Below are 23,980 nucleotides of genomic sequence, written 5' to 3' on the forward strand. Positions count from 1 at the left end.
TATACACAAAACAACCAAAAGGGACCTACCATATAACACAGAGAATTATACTCAATATTCTGTAATCATCTATATGGGGAAAGAGTCTGAAAAAGAGGGGATATATGTGTAACTGAATCACTTAGCCACATCTGAAACTAACACAATACTGTAAATTAACTAGGTGTGTCAGTTGGTTAGTCATATCCAACTCTGCAACCCCATGGACCTAGCCTGCTGGGCTCCTCTGTCCCTGAAATTCTCCAGGCAAGAATACTAGAGTGGGTAGCCATTCTGTATACCAATATAAAATAAAAGTTTAAAAAAAGATAAAGTAGTGAATCTTAGTGAAATACCTAAATGAAAATAAAAATGAAAGGTCTATATGAAATAGCACGTATGCTTCTACGTCACTTCAATCCTGTCTGACTCTGAGTGACCCTATGGGCCATTGCCTGCCAGGCTCCTCTGTCTGTGGGATTCTCCAGGCAAAAATACTGGAGTTGATTGCCATGCCCTCTTCCAGGGAAGCTTCCCAACCCAGGGATAGTACCTGTATCTCTTATGAGTCCTTCTTTGGCAGGCAGGTTCTTTACCACCAGTGCCACTGGGGAGGCCCCTAAAGGCTCGTATACTTATTTCTAAAAGCCATGGCCCCTTTTCATGTGTTTGTTAGCCATCTGTATGTCTTCTTTGGAGAAATGTCTATTTAGTTCTTTGGCCCATTTTTTGATTGGGTCATTTATTTTTCTGGAGTTGAGCTGTAGGAGTTGCTTGTATATTTTTGAGATTAGTTGTTTGTCAGGTGTTTCATTTGCTATTATTTTCTCCCATTCTGAAGGCTGTCTTTTCACCTTGCTGATAGTTTCCTTTGATGTGCAGAAGCTTTTAAGTTTAATTAGGTCCCATTTGTTTATTTTTGCTTTTATTTCCAATATTCTGGGAGGTGGGTCATAGAGGATCCTGCTGTGATGTATGTCAGAGAGTGTTTTGCCTTTGTTCTCCTCTAGGAGTTTTATAGTTTCTGGTCTTACGTTTAGATCTTTAATCCATTTTGAGTTTATTTTTGTGTATGGTGTTAGAAAGTGTTCTAGTTTCATTCTTTTACAAGTGGTTGACCAGTTTTCCCAGCACTACTTGTTAAAGAGATTGTCTTTAATCCGTTGTATATTCTTGCCTCCTTTGTCAAGTATAAGGTGTCCATATGTGCGTGGATTTATCTCTGGGCTTTCTATTTTGTTCCATTGATCTATATTTCTGTCTTTGTGCCAGTACCATACTGTCTTGATAACTGTGGCTTTGTAGTAGAGCCTGAAGTCAGGTAGGTTGATTCCTCCAGTTCCATTCTTCTTTCTCAAGATCGCAAACACATGAAAAGATGCTCAACATCACTCATTATCAGAGAAATGCAAATCAAGACCACTATGAGGTACCATTTCACACCAGTCAGAATGGCTGCGATCCAAAAGTCTACAAATAATAAATGCCGGAGAGGGTGTGGAGAAAAGGGAACCCTCTTACACTGTTGGTGGGAATGCAAACTAGTACAGCCACTATGGAGAACAGTGTGGAGATTCCTTAAAAAACTGGAAACAGAACTGCCATATGATCCAGCAATCCCACTGCTGGGCATACACACTGAGGAAACCAGAAGGGAAAGAGACACGTGTACCCCAATGTTCATCACAGCACTGTTTGTAATAGCCAGGACATGGAAGCAACCTAGATGTTCATCAGCAGATGAATGGATAAGAAAGCTGTGGTACATATACACAATGGAGTATTACTCAGCCATTAAAAAGAAAACATTTGAATCCATTCTAATGAGGTGGATGAAACTGGAGCCTATTATACAGAGTGAAGTAAGCCAGAAGGAAAAACACCAATACAGTATACTAACGTATATATATGGAATTTAGAAAGATGATAACAATAACCCTGTGTAGGAGACAGCAAAAGAGACACTGATGTATAGAACAGTCTTATGGACTCTGTGGGAGAGGGAGAGGGTGGGAAGATTTGGGAGAATGACATTGAAACATGTAAAATATCATGTATGAAACGAGATGCCAGTCCAGGTTCGATGCACGATACTGGATGCTTGGGGCTAGTGCACTGGGATGACCCAGAGGGATGGTATGGGGCGGGAGGAGGGAGGAGGCTTCAGGATGGGGAACACATGTATACCTGTGATGGATTCATTTTGATATTTGGCAAAACTAATACAATTATGTAAAGTTTAAAAATAAAATTAAAAAAAATAATAAAAGCCATGGCCCCTTCACATTGGTGTGTTAGGCTCCATACTAAAACTTCACTTAATACAGCTCCATTAAGAATGCAAGGTCCTCCAGGATAGGAGTGTTGAATCATTCTAAATATCCTGAATGAAGAAACAATTTTGATATATGAATCATAACACAAATATGTTTAAGAACCTGTGGGCCCTACTGTATGCTGGCCTCTCTGCCCTCACCTGTTGTTGTGTAGGAGCAACACCTGCAGATGCAAAAGAAAAGGAGCCCAGGGACATTCAGCCTTTAGTCAGGAATTGGGTTTCTCCAACTCTGACCACAAACACCTATGAGATGTAGTCACAGACAAGGGGGAGGGGCCTCTGCTCCTCCAGCTTTCTGCCCTAGGCTTCCTCACCCCATGGACTGTAGCCTACCAGGCTCTTCCCTCCATGGGATTCTCCAGGCAAGAGTACTGGAGTGGGTTGCCATTTACTTCTCCAGGGGATCTTCCCAACCCAGGGATCGAACCTGGGTCTCCCGCATTCCAGGCAGATGCTTTAACCTCTGAGCCACCAGGGAAGCCCTATCTGTCATGAATAATCTCTAATGTATCTCTTTTATCTAGCACTTTTTAATTCTTTGTTTTTCATTGAGGAAATCTGTGCTCACTGCTCTGAACTTCTCCAGGAAATCCAGCAAAACTGAATTGTCCCCAAATACCAAACACAGTAGAGAAAGCCTTGGCTGGGCATCCCTTTGGCTTATCTCCTGGTTTATGACCTAGTGCCCTTCTCCACAGACTGTTTACTTCAGCAAAACAGCATCAATCTCCAGGCTACAAGACCCTGGGTGGCCATGATCTTGTAATTTCTTTCACCCAGAATGGCCACCAATTTCTCCACATGTGCAAGGCTTGCCATCTGTTCACTGGCAAGTACAAATTCATCCTGATCTCTACTGCTGCTGATACTATTTCTATACCTGGCAAACACACACACACACATATATATCCATCTCTCCTTATCAGAATGTAAGCACCTTACAGTTGGACATGAGTTTTAATTTCATCCTTAAGAAAAAAATCCAAAACAGCAATGTTTTATGTTCAACACATGAGTATTGATAATGAAAATTTCTCTAGAATTGGGTTTCACTTATGAAATTGGATTCTAAGCCATGACATCTACATAACTAGAGAATAAGCTCAGAGTTTATGTTTGATTACAATTTAAGATCAAAAGACTGGGTTGACAGAGTTGTTTTCCATACCAAGTCTTATGTAGATGCAGCCAAAATGAAGCTTTTCCTTTCTTTCCTCTCTTTTCTCACTTATATGCAAATAAAATCTAATTAAAATTAACATGGAAAGCAAATTTTAAATAAAGAAAAATAGATATCATAAAAGTGTAATGGGTAGTTTTATTTATTCAAACATTTAAAAAACACTGATGGAACCTCAATGCTGCATCCACGCCTATTCTATGCAGTGAAGGGTGGAGATGGAAAGGGCCATCTAGCTCTTGGAATCAAGCTCTGGTAAAGAAGATGGGTGTGTACATGGAACATAATATGTGTCATGTGAAAGGAAAAAGTGATAAATGGGATAACCCAGGGCAGGGACATATTATCTAGTCTAGATAGGAAGGGGTCACCTCTTAGAGAATGTTATTTCTAAGACCTAAAGCAGTTGGGAATGGTACATCCTCAAAACACAAAACAGCATCAGTTCAGTTCAGTCGCTCAGTTGTGTCTGACTCTTCATGACAAAATAGCATATACCATGGTAAAAGAGCAAGGAGCATGTTATTTACAGTTGCCAGAGCTTTCCTGATGCAGGGACACTGCCTGGAGGATGTGACAATTAATATAATCCATGTATACAGAAGGACTCCAGTGCTCCCAGTCAGCCAGTTCCAGTGTTTACTTGACTTTGTGGATTTCACACACATGCGCGCGTGCGCGCACACACACACACACACACACACACACACACACACTTTAGTCTTGTGGTGGTGGTTGTTTAGTCACTGAGTCATGTCCAGCTCTTTTGCAACCCCTTGGACTGTAGCCCATCAGGCTCCTCTGTCCATGAGACTTCCCAGGCAAGAACACTGGAGTAGTTTGCCATTTCCTTCTCCAGGGGATCTACCTGACCCAGGGATCGAACCTGAGTCTTCTGGGAGATTCTTTAGGAGAATCTAAAGAAGGAGATTCTTTACCACTGAGCCAGCAGGGAAGCTCCTTAGTCCTATGGTTAGCACTAGTTATTTCACCACCACTGCCCCCCCATGTTAGTTCGTCTTCCACTTCTGGTCACTCTATGGCTGCAGTAATGAAAAAGTTTAAAATATGAAGTCTTAGGACCATTTTTCAGGCCTCTCTAATTCAGCTACAGCTTTGGGGCCACATGGGCTTCCCAGGTGGCACTAGTGGTAAGGATCTCACCTCCCAATGCAGGTAGATGTAACAGACTCAGGTTCAATCCCTGTGTCAGGAAGATCCCCTGGAGAAGGCACGGTAGCCCACTCCAGTATTCTTGCCTTGAGAATCCCCATGGACAGAAGAGACTGGCAGGCTACAATCCATAGCATCACAAAGAGTTGGACATGATTGAAGTGACTTAACACACACACTCACTAGGGCTACATATGATGGAATAGCCGTGGCCCCATCCTTGAGAGCCTCAGATGATTACAAGATGAAAAAAATGGGAACTATATTTAATTGAAAATGGGGCATCACAATCTTTAAGTGTAAAGACCACATGTCCTAGATGATTTGGGTGACACAATTTCAAACTCCACATCTTTTGTTAGTTCATATAGATTTAGTGTTCGTTATTGCCACAGTAATACATTATGCAGGAGTTCAAGAATTGCATGATGAATAAAGATCAGGGCTGCCAATAAGCCTACCTGAAGGAGGTTGTGGATGTCCTAGCTTTAGAGGATGAAATAGGAATAAATGAAGTTTATGCAGCAAAGAGCAACTTTCATTACAAGACCAGGCCAGAATCACAGTCTGTGTAAACACACTAGAAATGAAACAAAACAGAAAAATGAACACAACATCCCTAGGTCTCCACACCTAATTTTTGGTGGAGAGAATAATGGTAATAGGGATGAAGATGTGGTTAGAGGCATAGATCTCCATGTAAATGTTGGTGATAGTAGGTATAGAGGAAGGAGTAGAAGTGGAAACAGCTAGATGGTGAGACACACTTAAAGTCAGCTCTGGGGGAAATAGTATTTGCTGTTTCAAAAGGAAATAGATAATCACTTTGATAAATAGAAGTTCTTCCTAGGACCATTTGAGTTGTTCATTAAGTTTTTCTTCTCTCTCTTCAAGTCCATCCTTCCTCACCCAGTATAGACATGTATAATATTAGCTATTCCATTAGTCACGTATGGATGTGAGAGTTGGGCCATAAAGAAGACAGAGCACTGAAGAACTGGTGTTTTTGAACTGTGGAGAAGACTCTTGAGAGTTCCTTGGATAGCAAGGAGATCAAACAAGTCAATCCTAAAGGAAATCAACTATGAATATTCACTGGAAGGACTGATGCTGAAACTCCAATACTTTGGCCATGTGATGCAAAGAGATGACTCATTGAAAAAGACCCTGATGCTGGGAATACTGAGGGCAGGAGGAGAAGGTAGCAACAGAGGATGAGATGGTCAGATGGTCACTGACTTAATGGACATGAGTTTAAGCAAATTCTGGGAGATAGCAAAGGACAGGGAAGCTTGGTGTGCTGTAGTCCATGGGGTCCCAGAGTTGGATATGACTTAGTAACTGAACAACAATACTTGGGTTGGCCGAAAATGTCATTCAGGTTTTCTGTAGCATCTTACAGAAAACCCCAGTAAACATTTTGACCCACCCAATAGAAGCACAGGGGAGATGAGGCAAGCTTACATCCTCCATATACAACTGAGGTCCAAAGAAGTCCAGGTTTTCCAGGGCTCTTCTCTTTCCTATAACTGAGCTTTGGTGGGATGCTGAGTTGTCAGCTACCAATGCTCCTGTTGCTTTCTGGATACACACTTAGCCTCAATTCAAGCTGATATAGGAAACACCCTCTCTCCAGCCAGAACGAGGGCTTCCCTGGTGGGTCAGATGGTAAAGAAGCTGCCTGCAATGCAGGAGACCCAGCTTCAATCCCTGGGTCAGAAAGATCCCCTGAAGAAGGGAATGGATACCCACTCCAGTATTCTTGCCTGGAGAATTCCATGGACAGAGGAGCCTGGTGGGCTGCAGTCCACGGGGTCACAAAGAGTCAGATATGACCCAATGACTAACACTTTTACTTTCCAGCCAGAATGAATTCTCAGAGATGTTGCAGTTATAAGGCTACAGAAGACCTAAAAAGTCTGGCCATTTGTTACTTATACAGAGAATAATTATATCCTTTTAGAGTTTTTTAGGGTCTCTTAGTTTCTTACTTTTGGTCCCTGTTTGCTTTCTCTTGAGGATCTCAGTGCTTCTTTGCCCAGTGTAGCGGAACGAATAGAGAACTGTGCTAGTTATGTTGGCATGCACTGTCCCTTTCAATTTATTTCAATTGTTTCAATAATCTGTAGAGTAGATATTCTTATCCCAATTATACAAATAAGGAAATTGAAATGCTAGTGTAAAACCTCAGGTCACACACCCAGGAAGAACTAGACTGGCAATTTGAAGCTTAGTGTAACTGATCATAAAGTTCAGTGATCTTTCTGAAAAATAATGCCTCTTCTCAGAGAATAGAGTTTTGGGGTGGGGTCAGGTCTTGGGGAGTACTGAGGAATAATGTATGCTGAGATTAGGAAAGAGTGCTGATAAATGCAACTATATTTAAAAAGCCAAAAGGGAGGGATCATCAGGGCTATTGACTACAGCCAATTATTTGTATTTCTGTGTCTTTCATTTCAATTATCTACAATTTCTGGGCCCCAGGATCATGCACAATTGAGTTTTATTAGATAGTGAGTTTTATTGACTAGAAGTAGACAATATGGATTTTATGAGATAGAAATAGCATTGTACCAGACCCCTTGCTGGGCGTATTTTATTAACAGCTAGCTTTCTGAAGAAGAGTGCCATATAAAAGAACCCATTGTTGTGTTGTTTCCAAACTAATATTTATTAGTAGATTGCATAGTTTCTGTCTGGAACTCAAGTTCATTAATGTAAATGTCAGTCAAGGCTTACTGATATTTTTTGTAGTTGTTCTTTTCCATAGGCTAATTAGTCTGGGAAATATTTCTTAATTATCTCACCCTTCTTTCCCTTTAATGGAGACAGTCACCCTGTCCTTGGAATTTTTTTTTTTTCCCTTTAACTCCAGGAACAGAATGAGAGTGAGATTAGGTAACTAATGGTCTCATGGATTGAACTGCAAAGAAACTCACTGATGCATGAGCTGAGACCTTCACAACACCTCAACTTTGGCCTTTACAAATGAGGGGAACGAGGATTAGGCTCCACATACATTTAAAAATGTGTTCAGATGACACGGAGGAAGAATTAGCACATTATGCTGGTAATGTTGCAGGAAAGAACAGCAATTAAGGATGCACAAAAAAAGAGGCGGCTTCTTTAGCCACTTCAACTCCCATCAGGGCACAGCTGCTTTACAGCAGCAGTAGACATTCTGCCCTGTAACACAGGCAACAGACTTTCTTTTTCTATTCATTCACTCAGAAATTGACTGTAGGGACTTCTCGGATGATTCAATGATTAAGAATACACCTTACAGTGCAAAGGACGCAGGTTTGACCCCTGGTTGGGGAACTAGATCCCACATGATATGGAACAACCAAGTTCACATGCCACAACTACAGAATCCATGCATCACAAAGAAAGATCCTCTATGACACAATGGAGATCCCAAGAGCCACAACTAAAACCTGATGGAGCAAATAATAATAATAATAATAATAATTGACTGTAGGTTTGCATCTGCTGTGCTAGGCTATGGTTACACAGGCATGACCAAGTTATGTTTTGAGCTCTTTAGTATCCCAAGTATGCTGGGTGGGACAGATGGGTCAAAATGTGGGGGAAAGCAAGCACTGCCCATGTTTTACTAAAAATCAGTGCTGGCAAACAGGTCAGACCCAAAGAGAGAAGTGCTGGATGAAGTGGTTTGGAGCTTCCAAAGAGAGGAGACACTTGAACGGACTATTCTAATACTCTAGCAAGATAAGCAGAAGAAGAGCATTTCCTGTAGAAAGAGCACCATGGCAGCCTGACCACTTGGCTCCCACCTGCATAAGCATGTTCTTTAGAGAGAAACAGAACAAGAGATAATCATTGTAGGAGAGCTTCCTTAAAATTGTTCAGGAACTCAGATTCCCTCAGGACAGCAGGGAGCATTGCAGAAGCTGTTGTTGTAAGAGGCTTTGAAGAAGGCATATGGACAAAAAAGGCTTGGAAAAAAGAGGGACAGTCATTCGAAGCAGAAGTAGCTATGGAGTGAAATGAAAAAAAAAAAATCTCCTATGAGTCTCGCTTTGCTACTGGGATGAGTTAGAAAAGTCAGTGGTCTAAAGCTTAACTTGAAGAAGGAAATGGCAACCCACTCCAGTGTTTTTGCCTGGAGAATCCCGGGGACAGGGGAGCCTGGTGGGCTGCCGTCTATGGGGTCACACAGAGTCGGACACGACTGAAGCGACTTAGCAGCAGCAGCAGCAAAGCTTAACCATCTTGTCTAAAAAATGAGAATTATGATTACTATATACCAGGGATATATTATAGATCAAACATGTAAAATACTTTGTCAGTGAGACAGGTTTTCACAATGGAAGAAATGCACTATTATTATTCTTATTAGTCATGTTTTAGATACTGTTATTAAGAAACTAGATGGCGAAATCTAAGCAGATGGAGGTGCTGAATGTGGGTGGCTGGGTAAGCTGCAGAGAGGAACTGATTTGTCCAGGTGATAGGCTGATAAATGAACACTTACTATTTAACATGCAAAAGCACCCTACATACAGGACTGCATCTAACTGTCACCAACCCAGTGAAGTGATGGGACGGTAACTATGTCTCCCATTTAGGGTTGAGAAATTGTAAAATTTCTGTTTTATAAGTCAGAAGATGAGATGATAGTTGAGTGCTAATGCATAGTGAGTGCTCATTAAATATTAGTTATTGGCAGCATTGTTCTATTAGCATTATTACTGTTATATTACCACAATGATTTAAGGTTTATACAGCCTGAATATTTGGATAGTGTGTGTGGCTGGTAGCATAACTAACACCACCTTGAGCCCTTATATTTCCTTCCGTCTTTCTGTTGACTCTACCCAGGACTGTAGTGTGCACTAAACCACTTCTCTGTTGCCAAGGGCTTTGTAGATAATAGGCACTGTTTAATAATCATTAGGACCAGATGGCCTCTAGGCTGTGTTATTCCCCAGGCAATGATGAAGACCTTTGTTAGTATGTTCTTGGTACCCATGAGACTAGTTGTTGTTCAGTTGCTTAGTTGTGCCTGAGTTTTTGTGACCCCATGAACAGCAGCATGACAGGCTTCCCTGTCCTTCATTATCCCCTGGAGTTTGCTTAAACTCATGTCCATTGAGTTGGTGATGTCATCCAACCATCTCATCCTCTGTCACTCCCTTCTACTTTTGTCTTCAGTCTTTCCCAGCATCAGGGCCTTTACCAATGAGTCAGCAAGAATACTGGAGTGGGTTGCTATTTTCTTCTCCGAGGGATCTTCCTGAGCCAGGGATCAAACCTGGGTCTCCTTCATTACCGGCAGATTCTTTACCATCTGATCCACCAGGGAAGCCCATGCAGCTAGTTACAAGATTCATAAATCTTGATTTAGGAATGCACATTTTTTCTAAGCACCTACCCCCGTTTAACCATAAATTTGTCCCAGTGGTCCCTCAGCAGGATGGAGTATAGCTTCTGGACTGTTATCCACCAGATTCTGTTCCCACTCTGTAAGTTACCCTATAATAAACCAACCCATTGATTTTATGAAGCGGATTGCCTCATATTTTGATTTCAGGATGGCTTCTAGTTTGGTGAGCACTTTTCATTCTCTCAGTCTTCCAACAGAGAGCCCCGGGAGTAAAAATCATTAACCAAATTTCTGATCTGTAAAATGAGCTTAATAAGGTTGATTTTGTTTACCTCATGGAATTATTCTCATGGTAAAGTCAGAACCCATTTGGAAGTATATTTTGTAACATTGCCAGGTAAATGCACATCATAGTAAGACCATATTCCACAGGGAATATTTGTATATCTATGCAAGAAAATCTTGACTCTTAATGGTTGAGCATTGTTCATTTCGCTCAAATATCAAACAATATCTAACTTGAATATCTACAATAATACCAGCCATTAGCTCTGCACATCATGAAGCCAGCAGAAAGATTTCGAAAGAACATGCTTATTTACTGTACTGAGCCCTGCCTACAATGTTCTTATAGTTCTTATGTCAGCACACTGCAGAAGCATGGGCTCTGCTTGATCTCTAGAGCTTTCCACTAAGGAACAAGGTAACTGTTATTTATCATGTAGTCTAAGAAAGGACACGCTTGAGGTTCAGTCTCTGGCCTCCTTCAAGTTAGGATACATTCCTCTTTCTTCCCCTGACTGTTGATCACTGATATTTCTGGAGTCCTTGGCTGATTCTGGGAAGGGCTGCTGCTGTTCCTAGTTCTCTCTGGCTTTACCTTCCTATTTTTGTGTTCTCTGACCCCAAGCGCTGTGGCAGAGTCCTCTCTGAGTATCATATGGGAGAGATTTATAGATATCTTTTCTGCTCAGGTATAATCTGAAAATGGGCTCCTATTAAACATAATGGTGCTGTTGTAGCAGATTTAAATATTCTCCTTTAACTTGCAAAGACCAAGGTAGATCATGGCATCCTGTAAAATCCTTGTCCTCAATAGAATGGCAACATGTTCAATAGACTAAATGCTGCTGATGCTCCTAAATTGCTTCAGTCATGTCTGACTCTGTGTGACCCCAGAGACGGCAGCCCACCAGGCTTCCCTCTCCCTGGGATTCTCCAGGAAAGAACACTGGAGTGGGTTGCCTTTTCCTTCTCCAATGCATGAAAGTGAAAGTGAAGTCACTCAGTCGTGTCCGACTCTAGCGACCCCATGCACTGCAGCCTACCAGGCTCCTCCATCCATGGGATTTTCCAGGCAAAAGTACTGGAGTGGGGTGCCATTGCCTTCTCTGAATAGACTAAATAGATATCCATTAATATATGTCTTCCCATACCTCTTTGACATCTTACCTGGAGAGGAGTTTTTATCCATTCTTGATATACAACCATGGCATGCACATGGTGTAATGCTAAAACAGGAAGCTAAATAAAATACTGCTCTTGTTCTTGCTACTGTAACAGGGGGGCTTCCTAAGAAGAGTCTATTTCTTTCTAAAAATCATGTAGTGGGAATGAAAAATATGTAAACCAATGAAAGCTTATGGCATATCCATGAGGATTTTCTTCCTAGAAAAGTCTTTCTTTTAACTCCTACATAGAAATTACCGACTTTTCTCAGTGGAGAAATAAAATCAATGTCTTACAGTTGCACTACCCTAAAATATTTGGATGGAATCTGCATGGAGCCACTTATGTTTAATGAATCATAAGATCAGTTTCTGATATATTACCTCCCAATCACCCATCGAGAAATCATTAGATTTGCTGGAGCCATGACACGATTCAATTCCTGATTATAGAGACAGATGAACCTGAGGTTGACTCCCAGTCCCAGCAGTTAGTAACTTGATCAACTTATTTAATCCTTCTTCATCTCCATTTCCTCAGCTGCAGGTGGATTTGGTGATACATATGACATAAGATTGTTGACAAGACTTCACAATCTTGTGTGCTAAGCACTTCATGGCATTTCTATACAGAATGAAGAATGAAATCCTTCTTACATAGAGCATGATTTTAACGAAGTCATGGTATCAAATGCCTTATCACAGTATGGCTGTGATTTAAAGGGGGAAAAACACTGCTTTATTAACTTAATTCATAGATCAGAAAAGTGGGGGCTTTATCCACTTGCAGTGACCCATTTAAGATCACAGAGTTATTTCATCAGGGTCAGGATTATAAGTCAAGTCAACTAACATCTTTGGGTCAATGTTCCTTTTACTAAAACACAACCACTCATATTAATAGAAAATAGGGTAATTCTAGTGTACTCCTTTTCAGATTTTTCTAAAGAAGAGCAACTTCAAAAACAGCTGTTGCTACTAATGTTTATGGTAATATTATTCTTGAAATTTTTATACTTCTGGGTGTTGCTACCATTATCACAATTATCACCTTTATTTTTTCCCATTTACAAAAGAGAGGGAGCCATCTAAAGAGTTTTAATTGATGCATTTATCCATTCAGTGTTTGACTATCTACTTGGACCATTCCATAGCATCAGTAGGTACTCAAGGAGGAAAGTCTCTATTTTGAGGTTAGAAACCTGATTGATGAACTAATGCATCCATTTGAAGTATGTAAGAACATAATCATACCAAAAAAAAATTACAAGATTAGATATAAAAAACTTAGATAGCTGGTGGGAACTTGCTGTATAGTACAGGAAGCTTGGTGCTTTGTGATGACCTAGATGGATGGAATAGGTGAGAGGAGGTCTGAAAGGACAGGAACATATGTATACATATGACTGATTCACCATGTTGTACAGCAGAAACTGACACAATATTGTAAAGTGACTATATTCCCAATTAAAAAAAAAAAAAGAATCTGGGACTCATAATCAGTGTTGAAGGAGCCTGGAGGATACTGAAGAGGATATTTGCATAGGTCAGTTGATTAGATTTCCTGGCTGGTCCAGATGGATCTCAGTTATGCATCATTTTCAAGCACAAGAAATAAATGCATTCCTTTCATTATCAAAAGTTATATGGTATTACATGATCAGGCCAAAGGGGAGTCATTTCATGTGAGAACAAGTGATTGAGTGAAGACTAAACAGCAGAGTGGTTGGAGTTGAGGATGAGTCAGGTGGAGCCAGAGACTTGGCAGTTCAGCACTGAGCTTGGGTTGGATCCTGCATGCCAAAGGACCAAAGAGTGGCACATCCTTCTTGTTCCCTCTTCTGTTCACTCACATCAGGGTTAGCAATTTAAAGCCACCCAAATGTGACAGTGAAAACAAAGGCGATTCCCCACCTCCACACCGGAGCTTAGAGAAAATATAAAAAATGATCAGATATGGACCCTGGCAATATATTTGCAATTTACAATTTTAAGTGGCAAATTCTGATTACAGAAAAAGAAAAATCAGAAAAAGGATTTCGAAATCTAATTATGAAGAATACTTTGTAGCCTTGAATTTGGCAAGTTAACAATCCATATGGGATGAAGACGAAGTCCCAGCCTGGGATTTAATGCCAAAGACCTTTCTTCACCTCCGTGCATGTAATTTACTGTGATTCTCTAACACTCTCAGGATAAGAGATGGTATCTGTCTACACATTTGCAACAGTGACAGAAAGCTGTTAGAGTATAAGTTAGGTCAGCTGGTGGCTTCCTTCCCTTCAAAACCAGATAGCAAAGTAACAAAGCAAGATAAAGAGATTTTAAAGCAATCATTTTGGTACTTCAATTAAGGCTTCAGTATTCTATTTAACTTGATTTTCAAGTCTTTCATCTTAAACCACAATTTTATTATGCTCAATATAATACTTTGTGCTGAAGCAGGATGTGCCTATCATGTTTGCCAAAATTTGTAGAATATGCAATACTTGAGGCCATCTTCAAGCAGAGAACAAGCAAACACATGAATATGATTTGGGAAATGTAGAAAAGTCCTACTTTCTCCTGCTGTGGCCTTTCCTTTGCCTTCTTGTAGATATCTAAAAATTATCTCCGTTTAATCTTCTTAAAATCTGTTGATATAGGTATCATTATCCCACTTTCAAGATGAGGATACCTAGAGCAGAGGAGTTCTCTGTGTGCCCTGGCAGCAGGACAAAAGATCTGTTAGACCCCCAAACCCAAAGAGTTCTCATCACTCTTGAATTTAGAAATTTATCCCTTACAAGAATTTAACTTGTGAATGTGACCATCGCTGAAGAGCACTGACACCTTCATCTAATCATTTTTCTTAGTTTTCTTATCGTTGTGCTACACGCCTGCTAAATTGCTTCAGCTGTGTCTGACTCTGCAACCCTATGGACCATAGCCCACCAGGCTTCTCTGTCCATGCCATTTTCCAGACAAGATTCCTGGAGTGGGTTGCCCGGCTCTTCTCCAGGGGATCTTCCCAACCAAGGGATTGAACCTGCACCTGTTATGTTTCCTGCATCGGCAGGCAGGTTCTTTACCATGAGCACCACCTGGGAAGCCCTTTCTTATCAAACTTGAGTATTTCAATAGGTATAAAGGTAGAGAGCCTGGGAGGGAAAGCTTCCTCCCAAAAAGTGAAATTGGCCTCAAAGGACCACTAACATCAGCATTAAAGAGTCCTCAGTTCCACATGGTCTGCCCCTTGTTAGCCAGGCCATAAATGAGAATAATTTTTTCTTTTCACATCTTTGTTTTGGTTTTCTCATCTGTGGAATGGGACAGGCAGGATCAGTGTTTTAAGAACCTGGCACGAGATAGGTTCTAGGCTCTGCTGCTTCTATCTCTTCCTTCTGCCTCACGTTATCATGCACTTTTGCTGCTAGAAGTTGCCAAGTTTTGAAATTGCTGACTCCAAAATTGGGTGAAGCTCAGATTCACAGAAGGGCTGTAGAGAAACGGAAAATGTGAAATGAAGGAGAAATTGCTCTCTTGGGCTTGGGTTTATCTTAGATGGTCTGTCTTGTTTGCAGATGCCTTGGTGATGAACACTTTATACTTGGTCTGATAAATAGAAACAATTTCACTAGAATCATTCAATATGCAAACACTTTACAAATAAGCAAGGGCTGTTATGACTTTAAATATATCTGTGCTTGACAGCCTGCCTAATGTTTCACGATTTAATTAGTAATATCACTTCCCTGGACTTAAGATTATAAATCATGTTACAGTTAGTTCACTTCTGGCTGTCTAAATATAGCTGGATGGAGCTCTGGCATGGTTCCCCTTGCAGGGATGAGGGAGGATTTTCAAGGATAAAATGGTGGCAGAAGAAACACGCCTATTGTAGATAATAAGCCATGAATCAGACCCACCAAGTAATCCCACCTTTAATAAATATACAGCTATTTAGCATCACCTCTCCTTCCATTATGAATTAGCTGATATGGAACCTCCAGTTGAAGACTTACAAAAGAGCCAAGGAGGAAAAACGAACATACAAAAGCCAATTAATCTAATTAATGGTGGTAATAGTGCCATGCATCTGTCTTGTACAGTTTACAGCAGGCACTTCTACAGAAGTGATTTTATTTAACCTCATTTAATTAGTGCTAAATGCTAAATTGTTTGGTACACACTATAAAATTCAGCTGATGTTCACAGAAGGGAAAGATCAGCATGGGTTGCAGTGGCAGGAAAAGCTTTGGGTCTTGCTGTGGTTTTCAAGAGTTGGGCAAACTGGATAATTCAGGGTGAGGGGGGTGATACAGACAGTGAGTTCCTCAAGCTCATGTCTTCTGGTTCATCTCGCAATTCATAATACATCAAATTGTTGCTAACTGTAGACTCCTAAAGTCTAATTCAGCATTTGACCACAAACTCAAATCTGTTGCAACATTTGATTCATTCTCATTTACTTCTTACTCCAAAATCTACCCTCTAATAACCTACTCAAAAGCACAGTGAGTAAATTCAACACATAGATGTCCCATATAGGCTTATCTTGAAGAGCATTTTTGAGTTTTGCATCTCTTCTCAATGATAGTAAAAGTTCTGGAAGTCAGGTGGAAGCAGTAATCGTGTTGACTGTGCAGACTTCAGTGAACCAAAATACAGATAAAGGAGAAAGCCTCTGAAACATTTGAGGGATGAAAATCAGTGTAGAAAGCAGGGAAGGAAAATGTAAAAACGTGTTTGGAGACCAGCTGGGAAGGAAGCGTTGTACTTTTCCATCAATGCATTGATGAAATGTGCTTTAAATGGTCATTCTGCCTAAAGCAGGCTGCCTTAGGACAATCACAGGAGGGTTGTGAAAAGTGTTAGCTCTTTTAATTTAAAGCAAAGACCATGAATGTGTGCTAAGCCTCTGCCAGAGGGTGGGGAGGCATTAACACCCAAATTTCCATCTTTTCAAGATAAAAAAAAGCTGCCAGGAAGATGGAGGTGGTCAAGACTAGGAACCACATGGGATTGCTAGAATAACCCAAATCCATTAAAGCATTATGATTCATTCTCATTTCTTATTTCAGAAACTACCCATTAAAAATACAATGTAAATTCAATACACAGCTAGCTGTTTGATGTATGCCTATCTTAAAAAGAAGAGCATCTTTGGAAACAAAACAAGCCTATAGGTGATTGCCTACCCAGGGACTTATTTAAGGTCATTAACAAGATAAATGGCACATCTGTCTCCATTCAGTTGGTGTCTACTTTTCCCTTATATCAAACCTTTATCTGACTTTTTCAAACAAACAAGACTATTCTCTTCTGCCTGTGTTGCAGTGGTTGAACCTTGCCTGAAAAGTCTCAAGGAATATAACTCAGTCAGGGTTCTCCCCCTAACATGATTTGATTGTTGGTTTGGGGCAAGTTGAGAAGCTCTTCTGCATGTTAGTTTTCTCACCTATAAATTAGCTGATTAGATCAGATAATTCCTAAATTTGTTTTAACTTTACTTTCCCCTATGACTAACTTCTCAGGTGGCGTTAGTGATAAAGAATCTGCCTGCCAAAGCAAGAGATGTAAGAGACTGGGTTTGATCCCTGAGTTGGGAAGATTCTCTGGAGAGGAAATGACAACCCACTCCAGTATTCTTGCCTGGGAAATCCCAGGGACAGAGGACCCTGGCAGGTTACTGTTCATGGGGTCACAAAGAGTCAGATACGATTGAGCATGCACACACATGACTAACTTTGCGCTTCCCTGATAGCTCAAAAGAATCCAGTTGTTAAATAATCCAGCTGTTAAAGAATCCATCTGCAATGGAGGAGATTCCTGGGTTGAGAAGATCCCCTGGAGAAGGGATAAGCTACTCACTCCAGTATTCATGGGCTTCTCTGGTGGCTCATATGGTAAAGAATCTACCTGCAATGTGGGAGATCTGGGTTCAATACCTTAGTTGGGAAGACCCCCTGAAGGAGAGTAGGGCAACCCACTCCAGTATTCTTGCCTGGAGAACCCCATGGACAAAGGAACCTGGTGGGTTACAGTCCATGGGGTTGCAAAGAGTTGGACACAAGTGAGTGACTAAACACAGATGACAAACTTCTTCTTCTCTAAGTCTATTTACATTCTATCTATCTATTTTCTTATTTTTTAATTAGAATATAGTTGATTTACAGCATTGCATTAGTTTCTGCTATAAAACAAAGTGAATCAGTTTTATGTATACACATATCCTCTCCCTCTTGGACCTCCCTCCTACCTTCTCATCCCACTCATCTAGGTCATCATAGAGCATCATAGAGCACCCTGTATTATTCAGCTGGTTCCCACTAGCTATATATTTTATACATGGTAGCATACATATATGTCAAACCTAATCTCCCAATTCATCCCACCTTTCCCTTCCACACCTTCCCCACTCCACATCTGCCCATCCATTCCCTACATCTGTTTCTCTATCCGTGCTTTCCAGATAGGTTCACCTGTACCATTTTTATAGATTCCACATAAGTGATTTTATGTGATATTTGTTTTTCTCTTTCTGCCTTACTTCACTCTGTGTGACAGACTCAAGGTCCATCCAAGTCTCTACAAATGACTAAATGTCATTACTTTCTATGGCTGAGTAATATTCCATTGTATATGTGTACCACATTTTCTTTATCCATTTATCTATTGATGGGTCTTTAGGTTGCATCCATGTTATGGCTATTGTAAACAGTTCTGCAATGAACATTGGGCTAGAAGTATCTTTTTGAATTACGGTTTTGTCTGAGTATATGCCCAGGAGTGGGATTGCTGGGTCAAATGGGAGCTCTATTCTTAGTATTTTGAGGAAACCACCATAGTGTTCTCTAGTAGTGGCTGTACCAAATCACATTCCCACCAACAGTATAGGAGGATTGGTTCCCTTTTCTCCACACCGTCTTCAATACTTCTTGTTTGTGGATTTTTTTTATGACTGCCATTCTTATCAGTGTAAGGTAATACCTGATTATAATTTTAATCTGCATTTCTCTAATAATTAGTGATGTTGAGTATCTTTTCATGTGTTTCTTGGCCATCTGTATCTTATGTCTCAAGTCCTTTAAGGATACCTGTATAAACCTAGCTTTTTGCCCTCTCCATCATCAGAAACTTCCTCACACTCTAGGGATACCAAACTAGCTCTCCACAGTACACTTGTGCTCCTTTCCATTTGATATTTCCTCTTTTTCTCCCTTAACTCTTCTCTCTTCCTTTTTCCTTCTTTGTTCCTTGTAACTATACTTAGGTTCTGGAAAATGAGGAGCAGCCTGGTTGATGAGCACCTTCTCTGTGCTTGCATAGCAAGCACCTCAAGTCACCATTATTACTAGATTACTAGACATCCTGTCTTGCCCTATACCATAATGGCTGTATCTGTCACTTTCACTGGACTCTGACATGCACTAAGGCTGGTACTTTATTCCTTGAGCAGTGTTTCTCAACAGACTTCCCATGTGGTAAATAACCTGCCTGTCAGTGCAAGAGACCTAAGAGACATGGGTTTGATCCCTGTGTAGGAAAGATCCCCTGGAGTAGGAAATGGCAACTGACTCCAGTATTCTTGCCTGGAAAATTCCACAGAAAGAGGAGCCCGGAGGGTTACAGTCCATGGTGTGACAAAGAGTCATATATGACTGAGCACACACACACACAGCATTTTTCAAGACAGGCTGCCTAGTAAAGTGATCTAGGGAGTCTTTCAACATCCCAAAACCTAGGTCGCTCCATAGAATGATAAAATCAGAAACTATGGAGTGGACAATGGCTACATGTATTTTTTAAGCCTCTGGTGGTTCCAAGTTTGAGAATCATTGCCTTAAAATGTCCAAGTTATGACTTCTCTGGTGGTCTAGTGGTTAAAACTCCATACTTCCACTGCAAGGGGCATGGGTTCTATCCCTGGTCAGGGAAGACCCCCATATGCTATGCAGTGTGGTTAAAAAAAAGAGTCCAACTTGAAGTATCAGCTAAGTTTTTAGTAATGAATGACCCCATTTACTAAATATATGATCCTGGACAAGTTACACAGCCTCCCTAAATTTCAATTTCCTTCTCTAACACTGAAATAGAATTATAGAATGTGGGTTATTATGAAGATTAAGTGAGATATGCATGTGAAAATACAATCCAGATTGGGTGCTTATTAAATGTTGATTTCCTCATCTCATTATCTCCCTTAAATATCCAATACCAGGTTTCAACAATGCAGGAAGCATAGCTTGGATTAAGAAGCATGAACTGCTATGGGAGAGCTATTTTTCTTTGACCTTCCACTAACCTTAATCCGCTCCAAAATGCTCTTTCCATGTCTCTATAAAGCACAGAATTCCCACATGCAGATTGGGTCATGATGGTTTAACAAGTGAACTGGCTTACTGTCATGTCATTTCCTCTCTGGAAAATCTCTCATTATTTTTGCATCCCCTACTATCCCTTCAATCAGCCCAGTGACAGAAGTATCCCCTAGAAAAGACAGGTCTGAGAATGACTTGTCAACTCTTCTAAGTTGAATGCAAGACATGCAGCTTATACAAATGACAACCTGAGATAGGTATTGTGGCTTTTAAGGCCCTTCAACTATCAGAACATTGAGGGGTATACATTTAGCTTTTAAATGTTTGTGCAAGTGTGTGCATGCATGTGTGTGTGTATACATTAAATATACATATATTTTATACACACACAGGCACAAATATATTATCATATATGTGTAAGATATATATATATATATATGTATATATATCAACATACAAAGGAGAGAGATTTTGAATTATTTATTGCATAGTCATAATTTTTATTTTATCTCAGAACTGAAAAAAAATTATTTAAAGTACTATCTTTCTTTGAAGAAGACATACACCAGTGATTCTCAGACTTGATAATGCCTTGGAGAGCTTGTTAAAATTCAGGTTGCTGGGTCCCTCTCTTAGTTTCTGATAGAGTCACCCTGGGCTGAGGCCTCACAATTTGCATTTGAGGACTACTGCTCAGTGATTTGGTCAGTTTTGTGTTTGAAAACATAAATCGAGAGTAGGTCATTAAGGGTTTGTGAAAGAATGGGTGTTACAGAAGGAACTTCATTTCTGTGGAACAAGACCTTTTTGATATGAAAGTGCCATTGGATTAGAAAATGCATTGTTAAGTACTCATTGCCTTATTGTAGATTTCTTTGCAAACTCTTTGAACATTCCTTTCCTTCAACCTCCAACCTAGCTCCTCACCCCAAACCAGCGTGGATCATTTAGAATTCAATGAATTTTGTTATAAATTGCATAATTATTTTGATGAAAATTTACCAAGCACACGCTATATGCCATGTCCTGGGGATGCATATAGTCAAATATCTGCTTCTAGGAGTTTATCGTCTAGTAAGGGAAACAAAAGACAATTTAATTACATAAAAATATATAGTATGTTAAGAGTGATAGAAAAATATCAAGTGAGCAAGTGGAAAGAGGAAGTTTTATGAAAGGGTGAAGTTGTATATAAAGTGGCGAGAGTAGGTTTCAGATTTCTGCCCTAGAAAGATGGAAACGGTGGCTTTGGTTTGCATCCTCTGAAAGCCAAACCCGAAAATCAAATGGAAATGAAGAAAATTGAAGCTGAAGTAACACTTTGAGAATTATGTTCATATGTTAGTTTGTAGCACTCTTTAGGGAAGGAGGTAGGAGAAAAAGTAATTCAATGACTCTCCAAGTTTTCAGGACAATAACATGAAGACATTAGCACAACATGCCAATAGCCTGCATTTAAAATTGTAGCCATGTTCCATTTCCTTAAAAGTCCTGGCTTGCTTTCTTCATCCTCAATTCCAGTTCAACTGCAGTAGCTGAATTGAAGTCAAGGATCAAGTTGGACTGTGAAACGGATGCAAACTGAGATATATGACTAAGCAAGAGGCAGAGGAGGAATGGCACAGAGGGCATTGATTGAGAAGGGTATCTATTTCTTGGAGATGGTTTTAACATAAACACTGATGTTTGAAAGTTATTAATAGACGAATACAACATTCCTGATAGAAACATCCCCAAATGTCTGGGAGTCCAGAACAACCCAATTTGTTATTTATTTTTTATTGGTGTGTAATTGCTTTACAATGTTGTGCTACTTTCTTCTGTTCCACAAAGTGAATCAGCTATATGTTTATATATATCCTTTCCCTCTCAGCCCCCTATTCCACCCCATTAGGTAATCACAATGCACCAAGCTGAGCTCTGTGTGCTATGCAGCATGTTCCCACTAGCTATCTATTTTACACATAGTAGTAGATATATATCAATCCTAATGTCCCAATTCATCCCACCCGCTCCTTTCCCTACTGTGTCCACAAGTCCATTCATTATGTCCGCATCTCTATTCTTGCCCTGAAAATAGGTTCATCTATACCATTTTTTCTCAGACAAGGCAATGGCACCCCACGCCAGTACTGTTGCCTGGAAAATCCCATGGCCAGAAGAGCCTCGTAGGCTGCAGTCCATGGGGTTGTTTAGAGTTGGACACGACTGAAGTGACTTAGCAGCAGCAGTAGCAGCACCATACCGTTTTTTCTAGATTCCACATAAATGCATTAATATACAATATTTGTTTTCTCTTTCTGCTTATCTTACTTTGTATGACAGACTCTAGATCCATCCACATCTCTACAAATGACTCAAGTGAAAAACAGAACAGATCATCCTCCAGGAAGAGCACAGCCACCAGGAGTTAACTCAAAATGTCAGTGATGCTCCCATCATAAACTGAGCCAGCACTGAATGGCCAAGGTAGAGTGAAACAACAGAGCTCACCTCTAGGGGCTGAATGTGTGTGTGTGTGTGTGTGTGCGTGCGCGCGCTCTGTCGTGTCTGACTCTTTGTGACCCTATGGACTATAGCCCACAAGGCTCCTCTGTCCATGGAATTTTTCAAGTAAGAATGCTGGAGTGGGTTGCCACTTCCTACTCCAGGGAATTTTCCTGACCCAGGGATTGAAACTGCATCTCTTGTGTCTCCTTCACTGGCAGATGGATTCTTTATCACTGAGCCACCTGGGAAGCCCTGGGGGGCCGAATACATGGATGCAATCACACAATCTATGACCTGTAGCTACCAGCACACTTCCTGGAACCCCTTCCCTTCTCTGATTCCTCTGTGTCAATAATTGGGCATAAGTGTTTCACCCACTATTTTTCACACCCCAAGGAAAGTAACAGGTCATCTACTCATGTTATGGGAAATAAGGTAGTAAGACCTAACTCTTGCAGGCACTCTGCCCTCTGACCCACATTTTCTAATTTGAACATATGGTGCCCACTTTATCCCTGTACTAAATGTGAGGGAGGAACCACAATCTGAGCTATGATCTGATTTGGACTTTACTGACACATTTTCCTTCTTCTGTGTATTTTGTTTACACCTGAAAAACTGGACTCTGAGTCATTTAATTATTTTATCATTGCTTTGTGTTTTTGTTAACAGAGGGAAGATATGTAGAGAGACAGAAATGAACATTTATTGAGCATCTACTGTGTGCCAAACACTGGTTTTTACAAACTAGCACAGTTTAGTTGCTTAAGATTCTCTTTAAAAGGGTAGTAATTTCTTGGATTACCTAGATGTCCATCAGCAGATGAATGGATAAGAAAGCTGTGGTACAGATACACAATGGAGTATTACTCAGCCATTAAAAAGAATACATTTGAATCAGTTCTAATGAGGTGGATCAAACTGGAACCTATTATACAGAGTGAAGTAAGCCAGAAAGAAAAACACCAATACAGTAACGCATATATATGGAATTTAGAAAGATGGTAATGACAACCCTGTATGTGAGACAGCAAAAGAGACACAGATGTATAGAACAGTCTTTTGGACTCTGTTGGGGGGGGTATGATTTGGGAGAATGGCATTAAAACATGTATAATATCATATAAGAAATGAATTGCCAGTTCAAGTTTGATGCAGGATACAGGAAGCTTGGGGCTGGTGCACTGGGATGACCCAGAGGGATGGTATGGGGAGGGAAGTGGGTGGGGGGTTCAGGATGGGGAACATGTGTACACCCGTGGCAGATGCATGTTGATGTATGGCAAATCCAATACAATATTGTAAAGTAAAAAAAAAATAATAATAATTTTAAAAAGGGTAGTAATTTCTTGGATTTACAGATGAAGATTCATGAACCCAACATTCCAGGATCCTATCCAATATTGTTCTTTACAGCATCGGACTTTACTTCCATCACCAATCACATCCACAACTAGCTGTCATTTTCACTTTGGCTCTGTCTTTTCATTATTTCTGGAGTTATTTCTCCACTCTTCTCCAGTAGCATACTGGGCATCTACAGACCTGGGGATTTCATCTTTCAGTGTCATATCTTTTTGCCTTTTCATACTGATGGAGTTCTCATGGCAAGAATACTGAAGCGATTTTATCTACTACATTATATCTACTACTGTAGGCAAGAATCCCTTAGAAGAAATGTGTACAAGAATCCCTTAGAAGAAAATTGCTCAGTCATGT

The 23,980-nt window shown here is 40.3% G+C and overlaps 1 protein-coding gene and 1 non-coding gene across 2 annotated transcripts in view; both read right to left on the minus strand.

The window, feature by feature from the left end:
- The window catches only part of CNTNAP5 (contactin associated protein family member 5), a 1,036,258-nt gene that overhangs the window by 910,265 nt on the left and 102,013 nt on the right, over positions 1-23,980 (minus strand). The window lies entirely within an intron of this gene.
- Positions 2,724-2,795, minus strand: TRNAS-GGA (transfer RNA serine (anticodon GGA)). The gene has a single exon. It is a non-coding gene; the product is annotated as a tRNA-Ser (tRNA).

Source organism: Bos mutus, chromosome 2 (assembly GCF_027580195.1).
Source record: "Bos mutus isolate GX-2022 chromosome 2, NWIPB_WYAK_1.1, whole genome shotgun sequence".
Taxonomy (NCBI): Eukaryota; Metazoa; Chordata; class Mammalia; order Artiodactyla; family Bovidae; genus Bos; species Bos mutus.